This window comes from Zophobas morio, unplaced genomic scaffold, assembly GCF_036711695.1.
Source record: "Zophobas morio isolate AGI-343-1 ecotype UQ-CSIRO unplaced genomic scaffold, CSIRO_AGI_Zmor_V1 ptg000002l, whole genome shotgun sequence".
NCBI lineage: Eukaryota > Metazoa > Arthropoda > Insecta > Coleoptera > Tenebrionidae > Zophobas > Zophobas morio.
Genome location: NW_026972107.1, coordinates 17,390,074 through 17,417,105, shown reverse-complemented (window position 1 = coordinate 17,417,105; position 27,032 = coordinate 17,390,074). Strand labels below are relative to the sequence as shown.

The window sequence follows — 27,032 nt, the reverse complement described above, 5'->3', positions numbered from 1 at the left end:
CCTGATGTTAATATAATAGCTTGCAAATATGGATACAATAATCTTTGTAATATTAATAACGTTATCCTTTTAAGAGATAAAAGTGTACAAAATATTGGTAACCTTGTTGCAGACAGTTAATAGAACTATATCTGTTTCTTTTTATTATGTACTCTAGTCGCGGAAATGTGCGGATCTTTCTGACACTTCGTATTTCACAATTTCCTGCTGTCCCCAACTAGCTTTTATACTCATAGTTTGTGAAACCGTCCGAGTTTCAACAATCGTGTCTGTTAATAGATACACCATTTTATAATAATTAGATAGAACGTGAACCCTTATATAAGAACAGTAGCAATATCTTATAAAACACGACGATGTAACACAGTTCTGAAACCGATCTCAGATAATAATTTAATAAGATAAAAACCAATTTGATGTCAGTCTGTTGTAGTAAATCTGCTTTTCAATCTCCAACGCAATCTGAATATTTCAAAGGAGCAGGCTTTAACAAGGTTTTATTCCGCGCTATTTATTAATAGGAACAATATTATTTCCCTTTTCCTCTGAGCCCGTATTAGTTTATATAGTTCCTATCGATGTAACTCAGCGCTTTTTCAACGCATCAGCATTGGGGATGTAAAAGGTTCTTATCCACATTTCACTACGTTTATTGAAAAGCAAGGATTTCTATATTCTTATCTCACGGTCTTGCGCACTTTTCTTTTTATGCACACGTCAAATGAGTCTAAGAACATATTTCTACCTTATCTTGGCTATATTGTATTCTAGAATTTCCTGTAACACTGCCCATATTCAGAAGTATGAGTTAAGTAGTTCGGTCCTCAAGTGTTATATTTTATACACTCGAGATTTTCATTATGTGGTATTTCCATTGTCTTTTTAATTTGATATTAGGCAGATGATTAAAAGAGAATTTGAAATTAAATTCAAAATTTTTTTGTACAACGCGTAGTATAATTGCGGTGATAATGCTTGACATATGTTTAAAGAATGAAGATACAATTTTTACCGACATAAAATAATAATTTACCAGTATCCGAAAGCTAGATCCAGCAGTTATTCAGTAAAAGGAAAAGTAAATAAAAATAATCAAATTACTGCCGCAGCGAGCTTTAGATTATTTCATTAAAATAGTAAAAATGAGGGATTTTTAACATGTCGCTGCATTTATTTAACGGAATATTTATGACCGGACTCTATTCCCGTTAACAAATTAATAAAAAACGTAGGAATTTATTTCAGAAACTTATTATTCCTATCGCGCACTATAGAACTTAAGAAGAATTTTCCTTGTCGTAAATTTTAAGATTCTATGAATTCTTTGTCCATGTGAATCGTCTAATAATAAGACACTGAATTTTATTGCCACAGTATCGCAATATCGAAAACGGTAAAAAATATAAATTAGTTAGCTATAGAAAAGTTACTGCTTCGTTTTAGTGATTGATTAATTCAGCATTATGCTCAGTAGACTGAAAATACTGAAGTTCTACAATTGCAGATATTACTACTTTAAATCCATCGTTTACTAATCAATAAATGTTAGATTTGGTGTAAAAATATTCAGTGACATGAATCTACTGAATAGTGCTAAATTAACCCTAATAGCTGATGCTATCGATTTTCTTCTATTCGTTTCTTTGTCTAGTTAAGACATGACAAGCGCGTAGATGTTATCAAAAAGAGTCCTAATTTTGTATGAAATATTAGTAGTACAAGCAGTGCAAAAAAATAAAAAGCATACCTAGAATCATGATGTGCTATTATTATTAATTATTGTGATAGAGTCCATTTGACGAATGGCTAATTTCATGTTTTCCCGACGTTTCATAGCTCTTTGTCGTCCATCTGCCATCTGTCTATCGTTTGTTCACTATTTTATAGAATGAAAATCTCTGATACAAATGGAATGATTGTCTAACCAAAATTTGTCTGATCATCCCTACCAATAATTTGATGACGTCATTGTCAAATGTTGCTGGATAAATCCTGACTGACCTAACCTCTCTGTAGCTATATTAAATGTATCAAGTCTATAATTATTTCATCACTCGTAAGAGTCATAAGGAATTGATTTTTTGGTATTGCCGTTGCTGCAAAACGATTTGTGTTTTGTTTTTTTTTAATGAATATTTTTTTTGCTGCGTTCACGTGACACATGGTAACAGGAATAAGTGAAAGTGGTTGAAGGTTAAAAACATAACTTTAAACATTTTTGTTGATTTCCAAGGATGGAATATTGAAGGTACGATAATCTTATTGTTAGATAACGTCCCCGTTTAGTACGTCCTTGCTTTAAAGATCATTAATGGTAAAAGGGCATTATTAATTCAACAACTTGTTTTGAAACTGCGATTCCATAAATAGATTTCGCCGTTTAATAAAGAATGAACTCTTATATAAAATTGGTAATTATTTTATTAATCGAATGATTAATACTTGATTTATGTCACTACTTTTTCACTTCTCAGCTGATAGTGGTAGCAACACTAGTAATAGTAGTAGCAGGAGTAGTGATAGTAGTCGCGTAGTAGTAGTCGTAGCAGTATAGTATAGTATTAGTAGTAGTAGTAGATGTTTTAAATGTAATCAGTTTAATCTGAACATCTATTGATCTGATTTATCCTCATACTCATATTTTTTAATATAAATAAATATACAACCTAGCGAGTTTCCCTGATACGTATAGGCATGACTAAGTCACACATAAAATACAATTCCCCCAAGACGATTGAAAAAATTCATTCATACTTGATTTGTGTTTCGAAGATCAATGTTTAGCGAAACAGAAATTTATGATGAGATTTGAGATAAGATTTTATAAAAAGTTTCCCGACAACGATGCGGTTTAAGTTCTTGGTGCTTTTATTTATAAACGCTTAGCGGTGTTAGATAACTAATCTCCCGTGGATTTAAGTTGATCTGAGCTAAGTTTTTAATCTTTCAAGAGACAAAAACTCTCGCTAACTTGCCCGCACTAACCGGAAATGTAGCTAATACTTTTAGGACTAAGTGAATGTCAAGATGTTACTTTGCGGCTGACATTTGTTTTATTAAGTTTAAGTTTTCTACGCACAAACTTGGTTCTTTTTGGTAGTAACGCTATTAGATAAATTAATTAAATCTTTTTGTACGATAATTTTCATTAACGTGCCGATTTTATAATTGTTACTTGCGCTGCATGGAACCAAAATACTACTTATTTTGTAAGTTGTGGTGGCGGAAGTAGTGTGAAGTGGTTTGTATTAGCAGAATAATTACATTTGGTAATTACGCCGTACCTATAAATACGTGGAAGCTTACTGTTAATAGTAGTAGTCGAAAATAAAAAAGTAGATGTGTGTTGGAGTTTTCCCAGATCTTATAAACATTGTGAATAATCTTATTGATGCAAAAGTCGTTAAATAAATCAGTTCATTCTGCCATAAGCTTGTTCTTATTTATATCGATCTAACTTTTAACATCCTACTAGTTATTAGTGCTATATTTCTTTTAACTAAACATACAGATACTCAAATGGACTGAAAACTCTAAGAATGTTTTTCCTCTACGTAAAAAGTCTCTTTCGCTTTTCTGGGTAAAACTTCTTAACAGAATGATGAAAAGCTTCAACTTTCTATAGAGATATATCCGATCGTTATTTAGGTCCACACTCATCTTGTTTACTTGCACATTTCGATGGACTCGCATACAACCACCTAGAAATGTTAATACGTGAAGTAACTCTCAAGTTGAGTACAATACAGATTCCAGGAGATATGATTGTGAACAAATTAGGCAATGGGTTTAGTTAGCGTATTGATTGGAACAGTTTGCTGATTGCTAACAATAGCAACTCAAGTATACTCCATCAAAAAGTTTTTATTTTGCTTCTGTAAGGACCTATTACTTAATACAAATATCTATTAATACAGTACACAATGTACGATGAGTGTCAAAACTACTCCCTCCATATTGTCTTCTCAACACTTCTAAACAATTGTTATCAGATAAAATAAACGCAAACGCACCAGTAGCGTTTGTGTATCTACAGCGCAAAGAGAGAGTTTCTCGCTGGGGGATACAAAGCTAGGTCTGGTGACACTTCAGTATGTACATATAATTTTTTCTATAATTGGAACAGATAGGGCGTGTTGTGTGAAAAAAAAAACAATTTTGTTTGGAAATTCTTTTCCTTGCTTATTTTTTCCACAAATTAGAGACTACGAAAACAAAGAGGTCGAAAAAATGTAGACACGTGACGATCGTCTTTTAATGATAATTGCAAACTATAAAGCTAATTTTGAATATTTTTGTATTTAATTCTTGTGTGGGTTGCTTTGATCCATAGGTATTTCCGGAATATGTTGGCGAAATGAGCTCGTTAAACTGTCAACCGATGATATTTAAGATACAGGTTCCATTTCTGTAATAAAATTTCCAAATAAACAAATAAATGTACAAATAACTTTTGCGGTTAGTAATAATAATAACACAAACGGACCTCTTAATTTCACGTCACGTCAATTTTTCGTGAAGTTTTTTCGCTAACAAATCTACATCCTGCATAATGGAAACTAATACTTACTATTGGAAAAATTGCGGGTCTTTTCATAATACTCGAATTGGTTAACTCCTTTTCTGTGTATGGACAATTACCTACAAACGTCGAGGTGGATCTACAAGGTCTAGAAGACACGATGGCTGGAGATCAACCGTCGCTGTTGAAGGTTAAATTGACGATTCTCATCATAATAAGGTCGCTGCAACGGAAAATTTTTACGGGGAAACATGAGCAGCCAATGGTCTTGAAAGCCATCAACGTTTCATGACTGACACAAAATGGTCTTAATTTCGTTTTTATTACATCAATTACAACTGTTCAACTTGTAGAATACACATTAAAGTTTGTTTGTTCATCCTCACCAAAAATTTGATGACGTCATCTTAACATGTTATTAATGTAATGTAATGTAATTCATTTTATCTGTGGTTTAATAATCCACCTCTGCTTTACTTATTGTAAAATATAACAATTATCCTAAAAAATTTAATTAAATACTTAGTATAATCAAAATTTTCCGTTTATCTGAAAAGCTACATACCGGATTTTTAGATTTAGAGTTTATTTTATAAAAATGCTTTGGTAAGTTACTGAGTACTCTGAGTAAAATTTAGTAAATGACTGTAGTTTATTTAGAAAGAGTATAAAGTATAAAACTTTAGACAAAAGTATGGAATCAGCGGAATATTTAGTAGACCAGTTTTTGGCATTAGGTAACTGAAATTTTGCATAGACGATCTGCTATTAAAGACAGTAGTTTTATTTTCCAAACGTAAACTAAGCAAGTCTTGTAATAGGGTCCATATTTGCGGTTTCCGTCTGTCTGTCTGTCTGTCATCTGTGTCGAATCTTAAGTTACTAATAAAATTGATCATATTATCCCCATCAGCAATTTAATAAGTTCACCTCAAAATTTTGCCAAATTTTTTTGTGCGCAATGAATAAATCTTATTACCTTCCATTTTACCCTAATAACTATAGTGTTGTGTTCTTAAAATTACTTGACTGATTAATTTGTTTAATCATCTTGTCTAATTTCAAAAAAAAAAAATGTACAGGATACAAAAAATTGTTGTTGGTTTTGAAAAATCTGCTACTACAGGTACTCGTCGCGTCGATTTTTGTTTTATTTTATTTATATGGAATTATGGATATTTTTGGAATATTGTGTCGATGGTGAAACGCTAACCAGAATTTGTGTAATCATCCCTGTCAACAGTGTGATGACATTTCGAAATTTAAAAATTTTGCATAGTAAATCTTATTTACATTTTATTAAATAGCATACGCTTATATTTGTGGTTTATGAATCCGCCTTGACTTCGTTTTTTGATACATATTTTGATTGCGTTCTCCATTTTTCGTCTGTCTGTCTGTCTGCCGTCACGGATTTTTATTAGACAGATAATCTCCGAAAGTACTGGACCTATTGTTGTCAAATTTTGTATTTATGTTAGGAATATCGTGTAGGTCGTAAAACGCTAACCAAAATTTGTTTAATCATCCCCGCCAATAATGTAATAACACCGCTTCAAAATAGTACATAGTGAATGGGTTTTAAATTGTATAAAATAACATAGTCCTACAAATCATAACACAACATTATTTGCAATTAAGTTTTGAATCTGCAAAACCGAATACTTTGAAATCTTGTAGATGTTTTAAGGTTAATAGACAGGATGATGAGTCTGTTTCTGGATTTGTTATATGTACAGGGTGACTAAAAAAAAATTAAATGCGTGAATTTATTTTATTGATTTAATAAGGTACTAAAAAATCGAATGCTTTGAAATCTTGGAAATGTTTAAAGTTATCATAAGCATGATAAATTTTTGATCGAAATATATTTGCTCATCCCCTAAAAAATTGATGACCTCATCTCAAAATTTTGCTGAATAAATCTTAAAATGCGGAAAGTATGATGAGTCTATACTTGTGATTTATCAGTGCATTAATATTTTTTAGATTTGCTTATACAGGGTGTCTTAAAAAACTAATGACTGAGTGAGTTTATTTTATTGTTTAAGAATGGTAAAACTGAATACTTTGAAATCTTGCAGACGTTTTGAAGTTATTGTAAGCATGGTAACTTTTTAATCAAAATGTATCTGTTTATCAACCCCAAAAAGTTGATGACGTCATTTCAAAATTTTGCTAAATAAATGCTATCTAAAATGTGCAAAATATGATCGGTCTATGCTTGTAATTTATCACTGCATTCATATTTTTTAAATTTGTTTATACAGGGTGATTAAAAAAAATTAATAAATTAGACAATTTATTTTTTTTATTAATTCAAGAATTGCAAAACTGAATGCTTGGAAATGTTGCAGGTGTTTTAAAGTCATTGTAAGCATGGTAAATTGTTAATCAAAATAAATCTGTTTATTCCCTGGAAAAAATTGATGACGTTATCTCAAATTTTTGCCGAATAAATTCAACCCAAAGTGTGCAAAATATCATGAGTTTTTACATGCGATTCATCATTGTAATAATATTTTTTATTTATCAAATTAAGAACAAAGCATTCCATTTTTTCGAAAATGTGAAAATACAAACGTCTCTTTTTAATAAGAATTATAATATAATAATGATATTCAGAACATCTTGTCGATTGTAGCTTACTACTTAATAGTTTTGATCCTATGTTTTGAGGGGACGAATTCGTTCAAATTAAACTTATTTCTACGTGACATTCTTCCGATGTACAAACATAAACACTTTCAAGTTGTTTTTGTTATCGAGGATAAGCTAAGGACATACAGTAATGGAGTCCATAGTAGAATTTGGTACTTCATATTTTCTCCATATTTCATAACCCTCCCCTAGATCTAGACAAGTTCTAATTAATCAAATGTGAATTACAACATCGAAATTGAAAATAAAATGTAGTGTTTTATTCAATAAGCGGAAGTCAGAGCGATAAAAAAGTCTGGACCGTCGGCATTGTGATCCGGTTATTGCAATCCGTAGAAAACATCCTTTAGTTTACTTTCTGCTTCACTCTCACGTCTACAGGTTGATCAGTGTTATCGCTATTTGTCTGAAACTAAGAGTACCAAACGTGATTAAATTGTTTCGTTATTTTTATTGATTATAATTCACTATAACAATAATACAATACTTTTATTATTAGTATTACACTGCATTTATTCAAACTGATATATGCGTCCCTTTTTATTTTAGGTTATAATGGTTCCCATCAAAAACAATAAAATTCTTAAAATATTTTTTTTTTTTATTTTTCCAAAGAGTTGGATTTGACAAGCTGGACTTTATGGTCGAGAGAAGTTCTGTGGAAGTAATCTTCGACCAATTCTTTTTATTTTTCAAGTCAAGGACGACTCACCCCATTGTTGCGAAAATTTGAGAATGTCGAATTGAGTAATGTTGCTCCCGCCTATATTTAACAATAATAAAATCATAATTATCATAATAACAGCTGCTTGCCCAAAATAATCTTCAGAACGCTTCGCCCCCTCTGTTTTGAAAAAAAAATCAATCCAATTTAATTTTCTTTTATCACAAATACACACTTTTTATCTGTCGGCGCTTAATATGGCCAACCGGCATCCTTACGTGCTTAATAATAATCGAAACAGTCGAAGTTAAGCATTTAGTGATAACATATTTTTCCCGTTAGTTATCTGCTTGACGTATACTTCATGTTCTCCGTACCTGTGCGGAGTGCGCTCCCTTGGACCTTGCAACCCCCTCGTCGCATATTATTTACGTCAGTCTATTGGATCCTTCTTTACCTGTACTTTAACACTTCACACATATATTTGTATCGAATTATAGCTGTTATAATAAATAATAAAATTCTCAAAATTAAATTCATTGTTGGATTGTAAGTTCGAAATAACTTTAGACCGATCTTTTTAATATTTAATCAGTTTCTGACGTTGGTGGGTTACAAATAATCTGAATAGTGTTGCTACATGGAAAATTCAATTTACGCTGATGCAGTCAACTTGAAATTAGATGCTAAGCCAATAAATGTTGCGCATGGATGAAGAAAACAGTTAATTTGCGTTGAAGTAATTGCTACAGATAAATAAATAAACACAATCAAGCATCTAACATTAAAACAAAGAACAACTCTTGTTCTACGATTCATTAATTGCTTCGTGGTCATAGTAAATAAATTCTCGGGAAATTGCAAATTGTAAGACGAAGGAATGTTTTGATGGTGGCTATATGAAAGTCAAAAATTTTAAATTTAAATTTAAAAATTTATGGGGATATTTTAAAAAGTACCCCTTGACATGCACGGGAAAACTGAGGAAAGCACTGTTTAAACAATGTAGATTTTTTTAGTTAATTAGAGCGCTTGGCAATTCTATATATTGGACCAACATAGAGAATACAGAGAAATTTTGAATTAATTGTGGAACTGATTTAAAATTAAAACTGCTTAAACAGCAATGAACTGGTAATTATATATAACATGTAAACTTTGATTGGATCCAACGTAAATTTTTACCGACGTGTAATTTAATTTTAGGTTTGACCGATTTTGTAAGTTTTCAAGTAGGTCGTGGCGCCCCAGATTTATAAAAAAAAGAAAAACCAGACAAACAAAACCTACCAGCGAATTGCCTCTACAAGCGACTTTTAAAATGTTTTAGTAACACATCAAGAAAGTTAACTAGTAAACAAACGACCATTTAGACAATCCAAATTAAAAAACTAATCTTGTTACCCCCTTCTATCCGGTTAATCTGACGCGAATCCGTATTCTCTGGTATTTGCACTTATATTACTTACGAGTACGAAAACTTGTTCGAACCGTGAAGTTTTAGAACGTGATAAGTAATAAAGTCCAAAGCAGTCATCTCATTTCAGTGTTATAACAATAACCGTTTTAATAAAATGTCGAATTTTCGATCGGTCGCTTAATTAATTTTCTTCCATGTGATTTGAAAATGTGGTACGGATTACCGCACCGGCGCCTTGGACGCTTGGCGTCGTCGATCTCCGTCGGAAACACAGCGTCGACTCGCCTCAGTTTATTGGTAGCACCGAAGCCACCGCGACCCTAACTTTACACAACTGAAATCCATGTTTCAAAACAAATGGACGTTTGTGCGTTTGACTAGTTTTTGGAGTTGGGTATTTCCCAGCGAGGGCTTTTTTTTGGGGCAGATGCTGATATTTTCGTTCGAAAAATGAGCTTATAAATAATTCAGGTAAGTTTTGCGCTAATTACTGGTTCCCGTGGATGTGGTAAAGTTTGTTTTGGCAACAACTGTAGTTCATCTGGTATCAAACACGATATATCATAAAAAGTTTTTACAAGCAAAGTTTCAATACAACAACGCAACCTAAAAGTTTCTTTACTACCAACGCATCGTGAATAAATAATGACAGCACAGTTCGGCGCTTTTTTTTTAAGCACGGGGGTTATAAAATTTTATTGCGTTAGCAATTAACTTGATTTAAGCGACTGTTGGGATAATTTAAAAAGCGGCTGTCACCGTGCAATCCCGTTAATTTAATAAGGCGATACAATTCGTTCTGGAGCAGTGAAGTGCTTCCCTCATACATTTTGATGAATGGTAGACGCTCAAGCTGCATAAAACATATTTATTTTCAAAATCAGTGGAGACCACCTGGGTAAAAGTCAGAATGAGAAATTAGGCAAGTCGCTGTAACAGATGCTTGGAGCCTTTTATCTCCCGCTAAATTTAATGATATAACTGCACTAAATTTGTCAAGGCAAAAGCGCCCGTCGATAAATCGCCTAGGGTTACGTTGTCCGAACAGATATCGAGGTGCAATTTTCGTTGTCAACTCGGATTAAAATAAAATCTCGATTTTTTACACAGACTTTAGAGATTACAGTTGCGTTATTCTGGTCACGCGATCTGATGAAGGCTTTTGATGATGCTATAAAATGAACACACCGGGGTGCTAGCGGTACTTTTCCTGCTCTGATCGAAAAATATAAAATTTGCAGGAGCATCTGCGACCGAACAGGCGAAAGCCGGCATTAAGCTACAAGAATATCTATATTTAAGTGGATTATTTTCAGCTGCACTCGTTAATTTTTTCGGAATTCCTCAAAGAATCGCGAGCCGCTAGAGAACCGTACAGAGATTAATTAAAATTAGTTGGCACACTTTTCTCTTTAAAAAGCACGCTTACGTTCTGCTGATTCCATTGGGAAAACACTGAATTTCAAACTTTCCGCTCGCCTACGAGGAAATATCCATATTAAAGCGAAAAAATAAGAAAATTTCATTAAGATGCAACAAAAGCTGTTGTCTCTTCTAAAGGAGCGCGAATGCTTCTTGCTTACAAGATCGCTTTTGCACCGCAATTTGTATTCCGAGCTATTTCCGGATTTGTTCAGTCAGTTGTTCAAAATTTTGTTTTGGTTGCCTTTGAATTTTCTATCGGGTCATATGAAATTTAATTTGTTGTACGACTCAATATTTTCGGGATGTTGTTGGACTTCTTCATGCAGAAATTTTCTTCCGGAGTTTTTGCTTTATTTTATGTTGGCAGTCTCTGCAGGAGACTGGCTACTTTGTAAGCCCATAATAACTTATTTATACGATCTGGAGATCGTAAATGTAAATGTATTATAATATTAAAATATTTCTGAAGTAAAAAATAAATATTTCCCAGATTAACCAATACGAAATAAACATAAATCAGTTTCAGTGTTGTATGACATTCTATATTTTTTGTGTGGAAGTCACCGCCTGGGTTTAAGCACCTGTAAGCAAGAGGAGCACAGGTGCTTAAAATATATATTGTGCAGGTAAAATCCGGAAAAAATCCATACAAATTCCGGGAAGTAATTTGTCAAAAGCGCCCGAGCAATTAAAATAATGCATTAATTTTTTGCAGAAACTGCATTTTAGGAACGAATATGAAAGCGCCGTGTTGATAGTTGCTGTTATTACATCATTTGTTTTTAAGAGTTAAGTTTTGAAAATTTGGGATGCGCTTTCGGTCTTCAGACGTTATTAACCGCTGTGTATCCATTTTTTTTTTTGTAATTCTCACAGTATATATTAATGCACTAAGGTATTCACTTAAGAAACTATGAATAGTTTCACAGCTTTGAGCTTTAAGTATATACTTCAAAATTTATTTTAGAGATGCAACAGTGTGAAAACAATCTTTACGTTGTGGACGCGCTCTCGATTAAATAAAACTACATAAATTTCTTAAGTACGAATTTTTCTCCAGGCATAAATGTATTCACGGTTCACTAAAAATCGCTTTAGAATTTATAAAATCTAATAAATATACAGAAAGGAATAGGATTATGGCGAACCGCTTATTCGTATTCAAGATGTACAATTTCTATAAAAAATTGGTTTAAATCGGTCTAAAGTTATTTTACAGAACTCTCCTCACCCTTGAAGTACATTTAATAAAAAAAATTGGTCGAAATTTATTTCGGCAGAACTTCCCTCGCGCCTAAAGTACAAATCCCATAAATCCTGCTTCTTTGAAAAATTATAACATTAGATTTTGTGATGTTTCTTTTGTCGTAACCTCTACAAAGTAAAAACAAGCGACATAAATAACGCACTCGCAGCTCCTGCGCAGTGGGGGCGCAAATTCAAATTGCAAGGGATTGTCCAGGTACAGACAATGTAAAATATATTTAAAGTAAATAACCAACGGGAAAAAATGGCCTCTCAGCAGTAATAACAAGCTTTAATTTCAAATGCCTGTTTATACATTGGAAGAATGCCACGTAGAAATTTATTTGATTCAATGAGTTGGTAGCCTCAGCTAAAATTATTACTTAAGCCACACTGGAACATAATGTTCTGTATATTGTTACTATTATTATAATTCTTATTAAATAAATACGTGCGTATTCTCACTTTTTACGAGAAAATGGGATGACTCATTCTTCATTTGTTCAATAAAAATTTGTTATGACGACATAAACATAGATAATACATAGCGCGAGAGAAAGAACAAACGGCCAAGATTGGCATCGAGCGTGGGTCCGCGTTTCGAGTTGTTACCGACTGAACTACGGTCGGGATATCATACGCCAATGGTAAACTCTTATTATACTATGTTATTTTTTTCGTGAACATTTAGACGTTTAGGAAAAACTCAAAGCGGATTTGTACACCACAAATATAGGAGTATATTACTGTATAACATTTAAATAATTTTAAATAGAATTCTTTGGAATGACGTCATCAAATTGTTGATGGGGATGATTAATCCTATGATACATAGAAAATCTGACAACCATCGGTCCAGTATTTTCGGAGATTATGTGTAATTATAATAAAAATCGCACAGACGCCAGAGAGACAGACAGACAGACAGGCGAAAGCGGGAAAAAACATGGCCGTTCGTCCAATGGACTAGATTACTATGCTTCCGTAGCTTACGCTCAGGAAGTAATAAAAAAATTATTTGGCGAATTTAATTTATTTTTTATGTAAATGTATCAAGCTAGGTCCTCAAAATAGACAAGGCTACTGAAATTATTATATATTTTTTATATTATAATATTATTTTCGATAAATAGCCGTTATTAAGATAATTCTTATTTCATTATTACTGTATGCCCAAATTTTCGAGAAAATAGTGTGAATCGTCCCTAATTTTATCAATAAAAAACAATGTGACCAATGAGTCAATCGGAGCAGTGATGTTCACATTTGTAATTTAATATCTTTACACTACGATCAGTGAGTTTTAACACGTCAGTGCTCCTATACTGGTATAAACTGTAATTACGAAATTTTGATTTTGCAAAAATTTAGATGCCTAGGGTAAAAAAATTAAGGCGGATTCATAAAGTACAAGAGTACGCTATTTTTTAAAATTTAAATGGTGTTTACTAACAAAAATTTTGAGCGGAGGACATAAAATTGTTGGTGATGATTATCTAAAAATAGCGTTTTACCATATACGCGATATTCCTAAAACACATACAAAATTTGACTACAATTAGTCCAGTATCACTATCTAATAAAAATCGAGATAGACAAACGAGAGATGAGAGACGACAGACGACAGCCGTCAGACGCGAGACGCCAGACCCCAGTCGCCAGATGACAAAGAGGCACACAGACAGGCAGACCACATACATACAAAAACACACGCTAGAAAACATGAACGTAGCCAGTCACCCGATGGATCCTATTACAATACTTTTTTAACTTACGCTCGCAAAGTATAAATTATGTCAATTTCAAAACATATTGAAACACTACAATGGATAATGCTACGTAGTTGGTTTTTACGTTTGGGATTTAATTGTAGGTGTTGTTGATGAGCAGTTTTTTTGAAATAAAAGACGAGGAGAACAAGACCACAACCTTTTCTGCGACAGTTTCTTTTATTGCAACATAGACATCATCAGGCTATAAAAGGATTGACATGACACAAAATATAAAAAAAAAATTATTGCATTGACAGAACTTCTCTCGTCCTTTAAATACAGCTTGTCAAATCCAGCTCTTTCGAAAAATTAAAAGATTTGATTTTACGAATTTTATTGTTTTTATGGCATCCATTATAAGCTAAAATAAAAATATGTACCTCATGTTTGAGTGAAGGTAAAGAAACGTGATAACCGTTTGTTACAAGTGAGTTTTTCTATAACAAAATTTTGTGTTGATGTCACATTTTTGCAAGTACGCATATATTAGTTTGGGTAGATGCATTGTCATACTGATAATAAATCTAAGTATTGTATTATTGTTATCCTTGAATAGCGATTTATAATCAATAAAATAACGAAACAATTTAATCACGTCTGCCGTATGTAATAACCAACGGGCGGAATTGTGTTTCATACGCTAGATCCAGTGCTGTCGCGGCAATAGTTTGATTACAAATATATTTTTCTTTTGGACTATATCACCATAATATAACATTTCAAGATCACAAATCTGTGGTCCTGTGTTTGAAAAATTAAAAAGGGCATCGAGTATTATTTTTTGAAGTAATATAGTAATATAGAAGTAGTTTTTTAACAAGCTGTAAACACTCCTAGGGACGCACTGGCTACGACCTTGTGGACCAGATCAAAGCGTCCCCGCTACTCGCCGTAAAACACACCTTGCTTCAACTGGGGAATTGCACCCGAAAAGATAAATTTCCGCCTACTGGTAATAACAGAGGTGCGACTGAAGACTGAACTGAAAATCATTTATGGTACTCGTAATTTAAGTCATATAGCGATAACACTTAACAACGTGTAGACGTGAGAGTGAAGCAGAAAGTAAACTAAAGGATGTTTTCTACGAATTGCAATAACCGGATCACAATGCCGACGATTCAGACTTTTATATCGCTCCGCTTATTGAATAAAACACTACATTTTATTTTGATTTTCGATGTTATAATTCACATTTGGTTAATTACAACTAGTCTAGATCTAGGGGAGGCTCAACATCCCCTAGCCTCCCCCTACGGCCTTGTCTAGGGGTTATGAAATATCGAGAAAATATGAAAGTACCAATGTGCCCGATGGACTCCATTACTGTACGTCCTTAGGTTATCCTCGACAAGAAAAACAACTTGAAACTGTTTATGTTTATACATCGGAAGAATGTCACGTAGAAATTATTTTGATTTGAATGAGTTCATCCCCTCAAAACAGAGGATCAAAACCATCAAGTAATAAGCTACAATCGACAAATTATTCTGAATATCATTATTATAATTATTATATTCGTATATTCACATTTTCGGGAAAATGGGGTGATTCGTTCTTAATTTGATCAATAACAAATATGAATGCAATGATAAATCACAAGTAAAAGCTATATTATATATATAAAATTATATTTTGCACATTTTGGGTAGAATTTATTCGGCAAAATTTTGAGATAACGTCATCAATTTTTTGTGGGGAATAAACAGATTTATTTTGATTAACAATTGCTTACAATGACAATGACTTTAAAACGTCTGCAAGATTTCAAAGCATTCTGATTTGCAATCCTTGATTTATTCAATACAATAAATTGACTGATTTATTAATTTTTGAGTCATTCTGTATAAGCAAATCTAAAAAATATGAATGCAATGATAAATTACAAGTATAGACTGATCGTATTTTGCATATTTTAGATAGGATTTATTCGGCAAAATTTTGAGATGAGATAATACATTTTTTGGGATTGATAAAACAGATACATTTTGATTAAAAATTACATGTTTACAATAACTTCAAAATGATTTTAAAGTATTCAGTTTTGCAATTCTTGATTTAAACAATAAAATGAATTAACTCAGTCATTATTTTTCTAAGGCACCCTGTATAAGCAAAACTAAAAAATATTAATGCAGTGATAAATCACAAGTATGGACTCATCATATTTCGCACAGTTAAGATTCAGAGGGATTTGTTCAGAAAATTTTGAGGTGACGTTATGAATTTTTTAGGGGGGATGAGCAAATACATTTTGATCAAAAATTTACCATGCTTATGATAAATTTAAAACATCTCCAAGATTTGAGGAGCATTCAATTATGTAGTTCCTGATTAAATCAATAAAATAAATTCACGCATTCATTAATTTTTTTAATCACCCTGTATAAGCAAAAAAAATATGTGAATAGAACGATAAATCACAGTACAGACTCATCGTATTTTCTACGGTTATGCTCGGGAAGTAAAAACCTAACCTCCAAATCTTACTAGAAAAATTTTCAATAACATTTTTTTTACACGATATAACCCGATGTAAGCTTTACAATTTGGTATCGGTGGGGTTGATATCAAATTTCGGTGTTATACGCTTGGAACCACGGTAATATCTAAAATGAAATAAAATTATAATAACGTAGGAAAATTACAATATACTTGTCGCTAGTTGTCTTAATATCCTAGAATTTAGCTTAGAATAATGTTATTTTTGAATTAAGTTAGTAAACTATTGTAACACGGATTTTTTACGCTGGACATCCAGATTTTTGGAAAAAGTATCAAAATTTTATAACAACATTTTACAGAAGCATTATCCATTCATCTCCTCTCCCGCTCAACATTATGCCAAATCGAAAATTTAAAAAATATTATCAGTCTAAACTCGTATTTGTGGTTTAACCATGTCTTCACATTTTTTTACAATTGCTTATAGATAGATATAGGGTGACTAAAAAAAAAAGAAAATAAATCAGGTAATCGATTTTATTCATCAAATTAAGAACGGGCCATCTCATTTTCTAAAAAAAATGGGAATACATTACTGTTACTACGAGTTTTACAATGCATTTATCCAAATTGACGTACGTGTCCTTGCTAAAATGTTGATAACGTCAAGTAAATTTAGTTATTTCTAATAAATGGCGAATGTAAAGTTGTGTAGTGAATTGGGATTGTAAAAATACAGTGTGTTAATACATTATTTAATAGAGCCGTGGATTCGGCACTATTACTTTAATAACAAACTGTTATCCTAAATTTGTAGAGATATCAGCCACAAAATAAATGTGGCTATGTTTTGTTAAGTCTGTATTCAAAGTTGAAAAATTACTAGAATTTATTGTGGTTTCTTATTTTGAATAGGGGTAACAGATAACTTTATATTGGAATTATCTTTTTAGGTTGCAACATTCAATTTGATTTTAAATAAACACCCATTTGTAAAAAAAATGTCTATTAATTCTTAACATTATTACAAGACGCAGAAATTAATTTTGTTTAATATAACAAACAGAAAAAGTCTTCCACAAACGAATTATCAGGTTTTCCGAAATCACTGTGTATTTGTGCAAAATTTAATTTAACGAAGTGAAAGGAGCAATTACATTTTCGCTTTTAGGCAAACCTGGAGGCGGGTTATTTCGAGAACACGTTAACAAAATTCACTTCATTTGGTAAATGCGTAAAATCGAAGTACCTGATTTTAAATAAAACAGTAAATATACGCCTTTTCTCAGAGTTCTGAAAAAAAAATCCATTCACGACGATATAAATTAGCGAGTAAATAATTCATAACTAGATATTTACAAAATTATTAAAATAAACTAAGTAGAAAGTTTTGCAGAAAGTATCTCAATGTGTTTAAATATTGATGAAGTGGAAATAGAGCCTCGGTGATACTTTAGTATTCTAGAAGGGAATAAATTCCACTTTTATCTAGTAACTAATATGTGGTTAATAATTAATAATAATTCTTGTACAATATTTTGTAAAATTTAGAGGACAATATGTACTACTTCTGAGAACTGTCTCTGAATGTGGCGTTCCAAATTTAGCATTAAGAACATATTCAATTCTATTCTATTTCAAATTTTATAAGTCAGAACATAGTGTAGCGACCATTTTATTCTTTCATTTTTAATTATTTCGTTGTGTTCGTTCATTCGACAATAACAATATTATGAAACTTTATAAATTTTGCATAAAACGCCACTACATTTCAGTATTTTAGTATTAAATTACTACAAATGTGTTCAAACGTAAAGTAACGTCATACGAGTTTATATTACATTAATGTTCTAACTACGTAGCGAAAATGTGTCATGTCAAAAGCAGAAATGACAATAATATTCATATGTGAGTTAGTTTGTCTGTAGGCGTTATTTCAGTGTGGAGTACAAAACCGAAATAAAATTTAAATTGTATATAGTACCTTGACAATTACATTACTTTGTGCCTTCACAGCCTTAAACACATGTTAATTTGCACCGTGGTTTTTCATCAACCAATTTTGCTTCTGAAGCGGAACAAACATGTTGTGGTTGTTATAATTGTACGTGAAGAAAATATTGCCCACAACAAAGTTTCGACCAAATTCAATAATTACTATCCTTAATGTCTTTATATAAAATCGGGAAATGGCTACAACAACTAACTTCAAACTCTAAACTCTCCTGTAAGTTCAACGAGACTTGTTCGATACCTGTCCACAAGCTGAGAAGGCGAGCACACTTGCGACGTGATGTGTTGCAGACAATATAGCTAATTGAAGTTAATGTGATCATATTAAACTCTGCACGGAGCACTTTTATCTCTTTTAAATGCAAAAGACCAGCAAATGAGATTGTGCTCTATTACTAGAGTAACAGGAGGGAGTCGGTATCTTTTTAAATCATATTAGTCGCTTCTCTAAGTTTTCACTTATTACATTATTGTAGTCTGTCTAGCGTTAAAAGGAAAATAACCTCCTGCTTAGTCAATATGAGAATTGGTCGAGCATCAATCAAATAATGACGTATATCCTCGCCCCCTTGTTCCGACCTTTTTTGACTTCACGGTTTCCGGGAATCTCAACATCAAGTAAAAATAGAATGTTTTTCCCCAACTCATCAGGGTTTCCGGAAGGATTGCAGGTGAAGGCTTTTGAACATTCTTTTTTTAATTAAATTATTTCATCAAGGATGACGTCCCGTTTTACGTTTTGTCCCTAATAGAAACTGACGTGATTTTTTAGGAAGTTATTTCTTTAATAAATGAACGGAAACTTGTAATCCAATTATCAGCGTTTCATCTGTGGAATGTTCCTTTGAGAAATTAATTCGGTTAATAATGCAACCAATAATATAATTTGGTACTCTAATAATACTAATGGAATAAAATGCTGTGCGAAAGAAAATCACTCACAAATATATCTCTTTGATTCAAGCGCCGAGCATTTTCATTTCTCCTAAATATACGAGAAATAAATTTGTTTTCATTACTTATTTTCTGAAGCGAATCAAATCAAGTATTCTTTTTCAGCTATACAGGATGTTTTTTTTAACAGCTCCAAAGAGCTTAAAATATAAACTTTAATAAAGCGAAACGAGGACCCGTTGTTCTAGTAATAATTTTACTAAAATTTTGAGACAAAATTTAACAAAGTTGCTCTATTGCAAGTTACTTTAATACCAAAGCACACAGAAATTCAGCATGCCCAATCTGAAGCAATTATCATGAATCTTCTGAGATTTCAAGCAACTTTTACAAATTTTCTGGTTAGCATATTTGACTAAATTTGTTTAGTTTGTTCAAAGGGAGCGTAAACATTTTTCAGGAACTTTACGGTTATAGAGTTATTCTATTAAATTTAAAAGAGACTTGAACACATTGTACATAAAGAGGCGGAACTTTTCTTTACCCTTCTTGCTTATCTCAGTAAACGAGAATTTTAAGAAGTTTTCATTACACCAAAGTAAAACTTACCAAGAATAACACAGAAAAATCGTTTAATTTTCTCGAGCGGTATGTGCACGTTCGATATGAATTTTCTAGTTCCACGTCTCCGCTTCATTGACTGTAATTGTCACGTGTTAAGACGTGGCGCACAGAAAGCAGTTTGCGGAATTTTCTTAAATTTTCTCGAGGGTCATTTTAAGGTTTTCGGAGCTGCAATACTTTATGATTGTGGGCTATTCATGTTTTATCTTCGGCTATAATATATCAATTTCAAAAGAAATTTCGGGGTCCAGAAGTGCTAAAAACGATGCCAATATGTTTCTATGCGTCCATTTATCCCCTAGTTCTTATGTTCATGGAATCTTTAATTTGATTATGCGGCATACTAAGATCAACCAAGCACGACTGGCGACCCTTGATTTTGACAAAAAAGTCGATAGGTTTCGCTAACAATATTGTCATTTTCTGGATAAACTTGACGCTCGATATATCTCATTTTGTTTCGGACATTTGTACTGTGGTGGTTTTTTAATACGACAGCAAAAATTGCATTCCCCCAGTATAAAATATCACCTGTGTCAAACGCTACAGCTTTAGAATCCGACGGAGTGAAATGAACCCAAAAATTTTCCAGCAAAATTTGTTATGTGGTAATGTTAATGAACACAGTACATTGTGTTTACGAGAGTAATTCTGTGTCTTGTTTGATGTGTTGTCTAGTTAGACTAATTACATCCGATGCGTTCCTATATATACATATGTAAAACATATTTTTTTTATATCTTTTAACAATTTCTGCACTGCAGTAGTTTAAGAGTTAACTAATAATTATAATATAGGGTATTTTGAGGTTTATATTTTACAGGTATATATCTGTATGATCGATTACTTACAGAACGTTCCAAGGATCTGGCGGTAGATTATTAGGCGTTTATCGGCGGTTACTTGAATCAATATTTGACTCAGTTTAATAGAACTCATTTGGGAATATAATTATTTTTCATGACCCTTACACTATGAAAAAATAGGTCTCCCGTTTCCTTCTGGCTCACTATGGGTCGTCGTGTCAGTGTTTGTTAAGCAGGGAATGTCCAAAATTACTGGACCGATTGTTTTGTATATATATAAAATTTGTCTAATCATCCCCACCAACAATTTGATGACGCCAGCTCAACATTTTGCCCAGTAAATATTTAAATTTTATAAAATAATGTACCTACTCTTGTACTTTTGGTTTATGAATCCAGCTTAATTTTGTTTATTATTATCATAATTTTTATTATTTAATTCTTCTACGTTGGATACATAATACGAAATTACAACAAGCGGGTCTTGTGGAGTAGGTAGTGGAACTTTTCAAATGAAAGGCTGGGGTTCGAATTCACACAAAAAATGTTCGGACTCTTTGCCTTTTTTGTGTCTAAATTAATTAATTAATTAGCTTTCTCATCTGTTTCGAGGAGATAAAATCAATCAAATTTCATTTTCTTTTAATACAGATGTAAACTTTGATCTGTCGCCGCTGATTATGGTATTCTGCATGTGCTTAATAGTCGAATTATTTAGAAGTATACACATAAACATTCGAAGTTAGGCATGTATTGAGAATACATTTTTTCCCTTTGCTTATCTGTTTCAAATATACATATTTCATTTCGGCTGCGGGGATGCTATTTAAGCAACTGAATAGCATGCTTCTCTACCTATACATATATTAACAGTCCTGAGATATTTTTATTCTAATTTATAGAGGTTATCATAAAAAAATAAAATCACAAATTTAAATTTTACAATTTTTCTAAGAAGTTGTATTTGTTCGACTGTACTTTAGGGGCTAGGGAAGTTCTGTCTAAATAACCTTGGACCATTTTTTACATACAACTTTGATAAAAAACTTTTGTGTTGATACAATTTTTCTCATTTCTTAATAAGGAATCTAAATTTATATAAATATGTTAGGCGCTACTTGAAATAAATGCAACTATAGTCTAGAAACGATTCGTTTATCCTGCAGTAAGTAGTCATATGATGACGTTGATAAAAAATGATGGCGTTTCTGGCTCAGGTCAAATCAGGTCAAAGTGAGCCAGAAACACCATCATGGAATTACGACTTTGTAAGCTTAAATCACTTTAATTCTCTTATTATTTAACGGCTGATTAAAAAGTTTTTAGTTTAAGGTGGGCTATGGAAATGTTTTTCATTTCTTTGGTTGAACCTGTAAACCTTACAAATGTAAATGTCAACAAATCGAAGAAGACTATGTTTTTGTTTTAAATAGCAGAGCATTCTGAATTTTAAAACCAAATTTATTTAAAATTTAATTTGACAACCTTGAATTTTTACTTACGCGTTAATCAAAAACATGAAAAATATTCATAAGCATAAGCTACCCTAATTGAAAACTTTTCGATATATGATCTAATTTAATGTTGATAAAAGCTATTTTCCTGTAGGAATCTTTTCATGAAGGTAACACGTGTTCCGAAACGTTGATTCAATAAATATTGTTCAAAAACAACGAAACAACCAACAATGTGCAATTTATATAATTTAATCTAGTCTTCATAGCTGAGTCACTATAAGCGCGTTCCTCGAATTTCATTAATTATTACTCCCCTACATTTTTTTTGAGTATCCTAAATTAAAATTATTTTCGATTATACAGAGTGTTTTGTTTTTGGGACACAGCACACAAATTAGTTTTTACTTCCCGAGCGTAAGCAAAGGAAGTATTGTAATCGAGTCCGTTGGCCAACTCTCCATATTTACGTTTTCTCGACCTTCCGTCTGTTTGTCTGTGTCCGTCTGTCCGTCTGTCTGTCTCTCTGCTGTCACGAATTTTTGTTAGAGAAATAATCTCCGAAAGTACTGGGCCGATTGTTGTCAAATTTTGTATTTATATTAGGAATATCATGTAGACGGTAAAACACTAACCAAAAAAAACCAATAATGTGATGACGTCATTTCAAAATTGTACATAGTAAATGGGTTTTAAATTGTATAAAATAACATGTAGTTTATGACTCCGTATTGAGTTTTTACCCGAAACGTCCAGATTTTTTGCAAAACCCAATACTTTGAAATCTTGCAGATGTTTTAAAGTTACGATACGCATGATCAATTTTTACTTATCCCCTCCAAAAAATTGGTGACGTCAGCTCAAAATTTTGCAATAAATCCTATCTAAATTGTGCAAAATATGACGAGTCTGTACTTGTAATTTATTACTGCATTCATATTTCTTAAATTGGCATATGCAAGATAACTCAAAAAAATTAATGAATGCGTGAATTTATTTTATTGATTTAATCAGGAATTACAGCATCGAATGCTTTGAAACTTGGAGATGTTGTAAAGTTATCCTAAACATGGTAAACTTTTGATCAAAATGTATTTGCTCATTCCCCCTAAAAATTGATCACCTCACAATTTTGCTGAATAAATCCCATCTTAAATGTGCAAAGTATGATGAGTCAATTCTTGTGATTTATCACTGCATTAATATTTTTTATATTTACTTATACATGATGTCTCAAAAAAAAATTAATGACTGAGTCAATCTATTTTATTGAATAAATCATGAATTACAAAACTGAATGCTTTGAAATCTTGCAGACGTTTTGACCATATTGCAAGCATGGTAACTTTTAAATCAAAATTCATCTGTTTGTCATCAACCCCAAAAAATGGATCACGTCATCTCAAAATTTTACCGAATAAATCTTTCGAAAATATGCAAAATATGATCAGACTTGTAATTTATCATTGCATTCAGATTTCTTAGATTTGCTTATACAGGGTGAATCAGTCAATTCATCAAATTATGAACGAGCCACCCCATTTTCTCGAAAATGTGAGAATACGCTAAAATTCTAATAATAACATTCAGAATATTTTGTTCTATTGAGGCTTATGAGTAATTTTAGTCATCTGTTTTGAGGCGATAAACTCATTCAGATCAAGCAAATGTCTATGTGACATTCTTCCGATGTATTAACATCAACATTTTAAACACTACGCTTATTGCTCAGATAGCACTGTTCCCGCTGATAATGTGTGTAATGTCCCCCTGAAGTTAAGGCTCCCCTTCTGGCCTAAATGTAATTAAAAATAAAACTGATTTCTTTTTAATTTGGTTATTACAAAAATACGATTTCGTCTTCGACTGACGACCGTATGTTGACACATATGATCTCGAGATTGTACAAAATGCAAAATTGGCCACTTACCGTCGTTTCACTAATTTATGACTTGCAGGCAGGCAGTCACCTGCACAAAGAGGTGCCCCATGTGTTTTGTTTGTAGTATTGTTTCTCATTCCTATTTTACTTTTTTTATCGTTTAGTAAAGTATACCGTACACTTTTGAAATTATTGCATTTACATTCATATTTTTTCGATTTGCTTATACAGGGGATGCAAAAAAAACTAATGACTCACTTTATTTTATTGATTAAATCAAGAACGGCTCACTACAGAAAAAAGATGAAAATTTATATACATTCCGTACATTAAGACTCAATTTTTTATTTATATCACAACAAAGTGCGTCCCTTTATTTATTTCACCACAAAACATTGTCAGACAGATTTTTAAAATATGACAGTTTTTTTGTGAACCCTAACTTTGTTAAAAAATTTCAAAATAATTGCATCCAAATTTTACAAATAAACTATGGTTATAAATACTAAGAAGAAGTCAGCCAAAATGTGTATAAATATATCGGATGTTTAAGAATATTTACTTTTAAAATACAAAACTCTTATGATATCCATGATACTAGTTACTTCTGCAACTAACCAGTTTATATATAGTATCATTTTTAGCCTAAACTATATCGACTGGCGACCTTTTATTCTTACTCGGTTGAGCAATGAGGGATAGTGAAGTTACGTGTAAAATCTGGCCATATCCAAGTTTAACATGCCCTAGTCTATAAAACGTCATGTTGGAGATGCAGCATATGTAATGCATTAATGCACAACTACAAAACTACTTATTTTCAAACTTGGCACTCAGAATCTGATGTCATATCTTGCGTGAAAATGGGTAATACAAAGACAGATAACGTCAGTTACGGTATTACCGTGTTAATAATTGTCATCACCTTACTCAAATAAAGTTAGTTTCTGAAACTCTTGTAACTAGACAAAATAGAGATGAAAACTAGTTGAATTAAATTCAATTATGTGTATTTCACACCTACCCTTAACAATTGCAGTGCACTTTCATCACCTCTGATCTTTATTTGTTATTTAAAATTAATTTAAAAAAATAATTTTAACAATCGATGATAATATTTATCACCGCCATGTTTATTTATTATGATTTTCGATTCTCCCAAGTCACCGATGAAATCACCGTGATAAATGGTCGTACATCCGTAACACCCTGTTTTTGCAATAAACGAATGATTTATCATATATTTCATTTTTCATCAAACGGCTTTAAAAAACAATGCAACCACAATGCATTGATTTTATTTATCTGCATCTATTTATCTAAGTGAAAACGTAAACTAATATTTTTCAAAATATATATTTTTTCTGACACGCATTCCAGACTCTTGTAACGTCGTAACGTGAATAGCATGGATTTAAAACTATCGTTTCGGAAATGACTTCGAACTTATGCACGAGTGTTACGTGGTAAGTTGCTGAACTGCTGTCGTTCTCACGAGAGTATGGAGTGACGTCATAGCGCTTATACTGTGGTCGCACTACTAGCTTAATCAAGTTAGCTATATTGACATCATTACCATTGTTTTGACCATTTCCGGAAACAATTTCTCTGGGGGGATGTTACATTTAACCCAAGCAGGTATGCAAAAACCGGGCCAGTTTTTACGTTGTCACTGTTTGACTGACTTTGGTTACACATTTGTGTGAAATTGTCTAATGATATTTTTCGTTACACATTCAATGTTTTTGAAAAAAATCGTCGACTAGAACATGTCAAACATTTAACAAGCGACCAAAAATAAACCAATTGCAGGGTTTGAAATGCAACACTTGGCGCGATATTTTTGGAACTACAGTCAGGTAAAATATTGGCATTCCACACATACATTAAAACCTGTCATATGCGGAAAAATATTTTTAAAGAGATTTTTTTTTAATATTGTGTTTAAAAGTGATGAAAAATTGCTTCCGGTTTACTAGATATGTTTATGCATCCATTCTGATTTTGAATGAGCGATGTTTACCTTTGTTTGTCACATACGACGCTGCAGAAAATGTGTTTATTTTTTGTAGATTATATTGAATCAGCGAATGACTATAAATTCGCAGTTATTTATTTTTAACTTTGAGTAAACGTAGCTGAAAATTTTTCCTGTTTACTGTTAATATTTGATTATGCTGTGCAACGTGATGTACAAAGCGGCACATAAACCTACTATGCGAATTTGGAACAGTGCGTTGTACCCCAGTTACAGGACCTCGTAATTTTTAACCTTCCGGCATCAAGCGTTTTAACATTAATAGCGCCTTCTGCCAAGTTATCATATCCGAATTCTAGGTGAAACGATTCATCGTTTTGGCGTTCGGTTGTGGTATAAAGACTATCTTTAGTCGACGTAACCTTGAAACTCCCCGCTATTGTGAAATAAGAGTATATAATGTGAAACTCTAACAGTGGGTGTCGTTTACTATTGATGAATGGTTCGTCTCCACAAAGAAAGCACGAAAATGTGTTTTTATTCATTAGGAAGTTCTCCACGAACGAACGTATCGAGAATATTTGAATATCATTTTGGATTTTCTGTCAGTGTGCTTATGCTAATAACCAGAGCGTTCTAGTTTTGCTAAAAGAATGTTGATGAAACTTTACCTGAAATGTCTAACTAAATGAAAGTGGCTCATTACAAGTTTCTTGAACGTCTTGGCAAAATAAAAACAAATAGAAATGGTAATAGCACCAAAGTTAATCTAGTGCATTGTACACGAGACTAGAGCGAGAGACAATAGAGCAGACGCTTTTTTATACATGCTAATGATCATTAAAACAAGCTGTGTGTTGCATCTGGATATTCATAGCTTATCCAATATTATTACTAACTGTGTGTATGAATAAAGATGGTTAAATTACAATTTTAAATTTAAAAACGAAATTTTCCACTTAAAAACACAAAAACAAGTTCAATCTGACGAGTTTGGCTGCTGAATGACGTCACGGATCTCGATTTCACTTGGCTTGTGGGTGGGGCTATAATGCAACCTATCTAACGCCACTCTTGGTAACATGTAAACCAAATCAGAGTAATTCTATTAATGGAATTAACCAATTAGTGTCGACTACTCGTTGCGAAACAGAATTTCCTTGGGTTTTTGTCCCAAAACGGAGGACAGACAGACATTAAATTGATATAGTCACGGTAAAATAAACT

General features: G+C 32.3%; 1 protein-coding gene across 1 annotated transcript in view; it reads left to right on the top strand.

The window, feature by feature from the left end:
• The first annotated feature begins 9,577 nt into the window (after positions 1-9,577).
• Positions 9,578-27,032, top strand: part of LOC135129183 (leucine-rich repeat-containing protein 24-like) — a 73,241-nt gene continuing 55,786 nt past the window's right edge. Inside the window, exon 1 of the mRNA XM_064056300.1 lies at positions 9,578-9,738. The gene's annotated coding sequence lies outside the window, so the exon portion shown is untranslated. The remainder of the gene's footprint in view (positions 9,739-27,032) is intronic.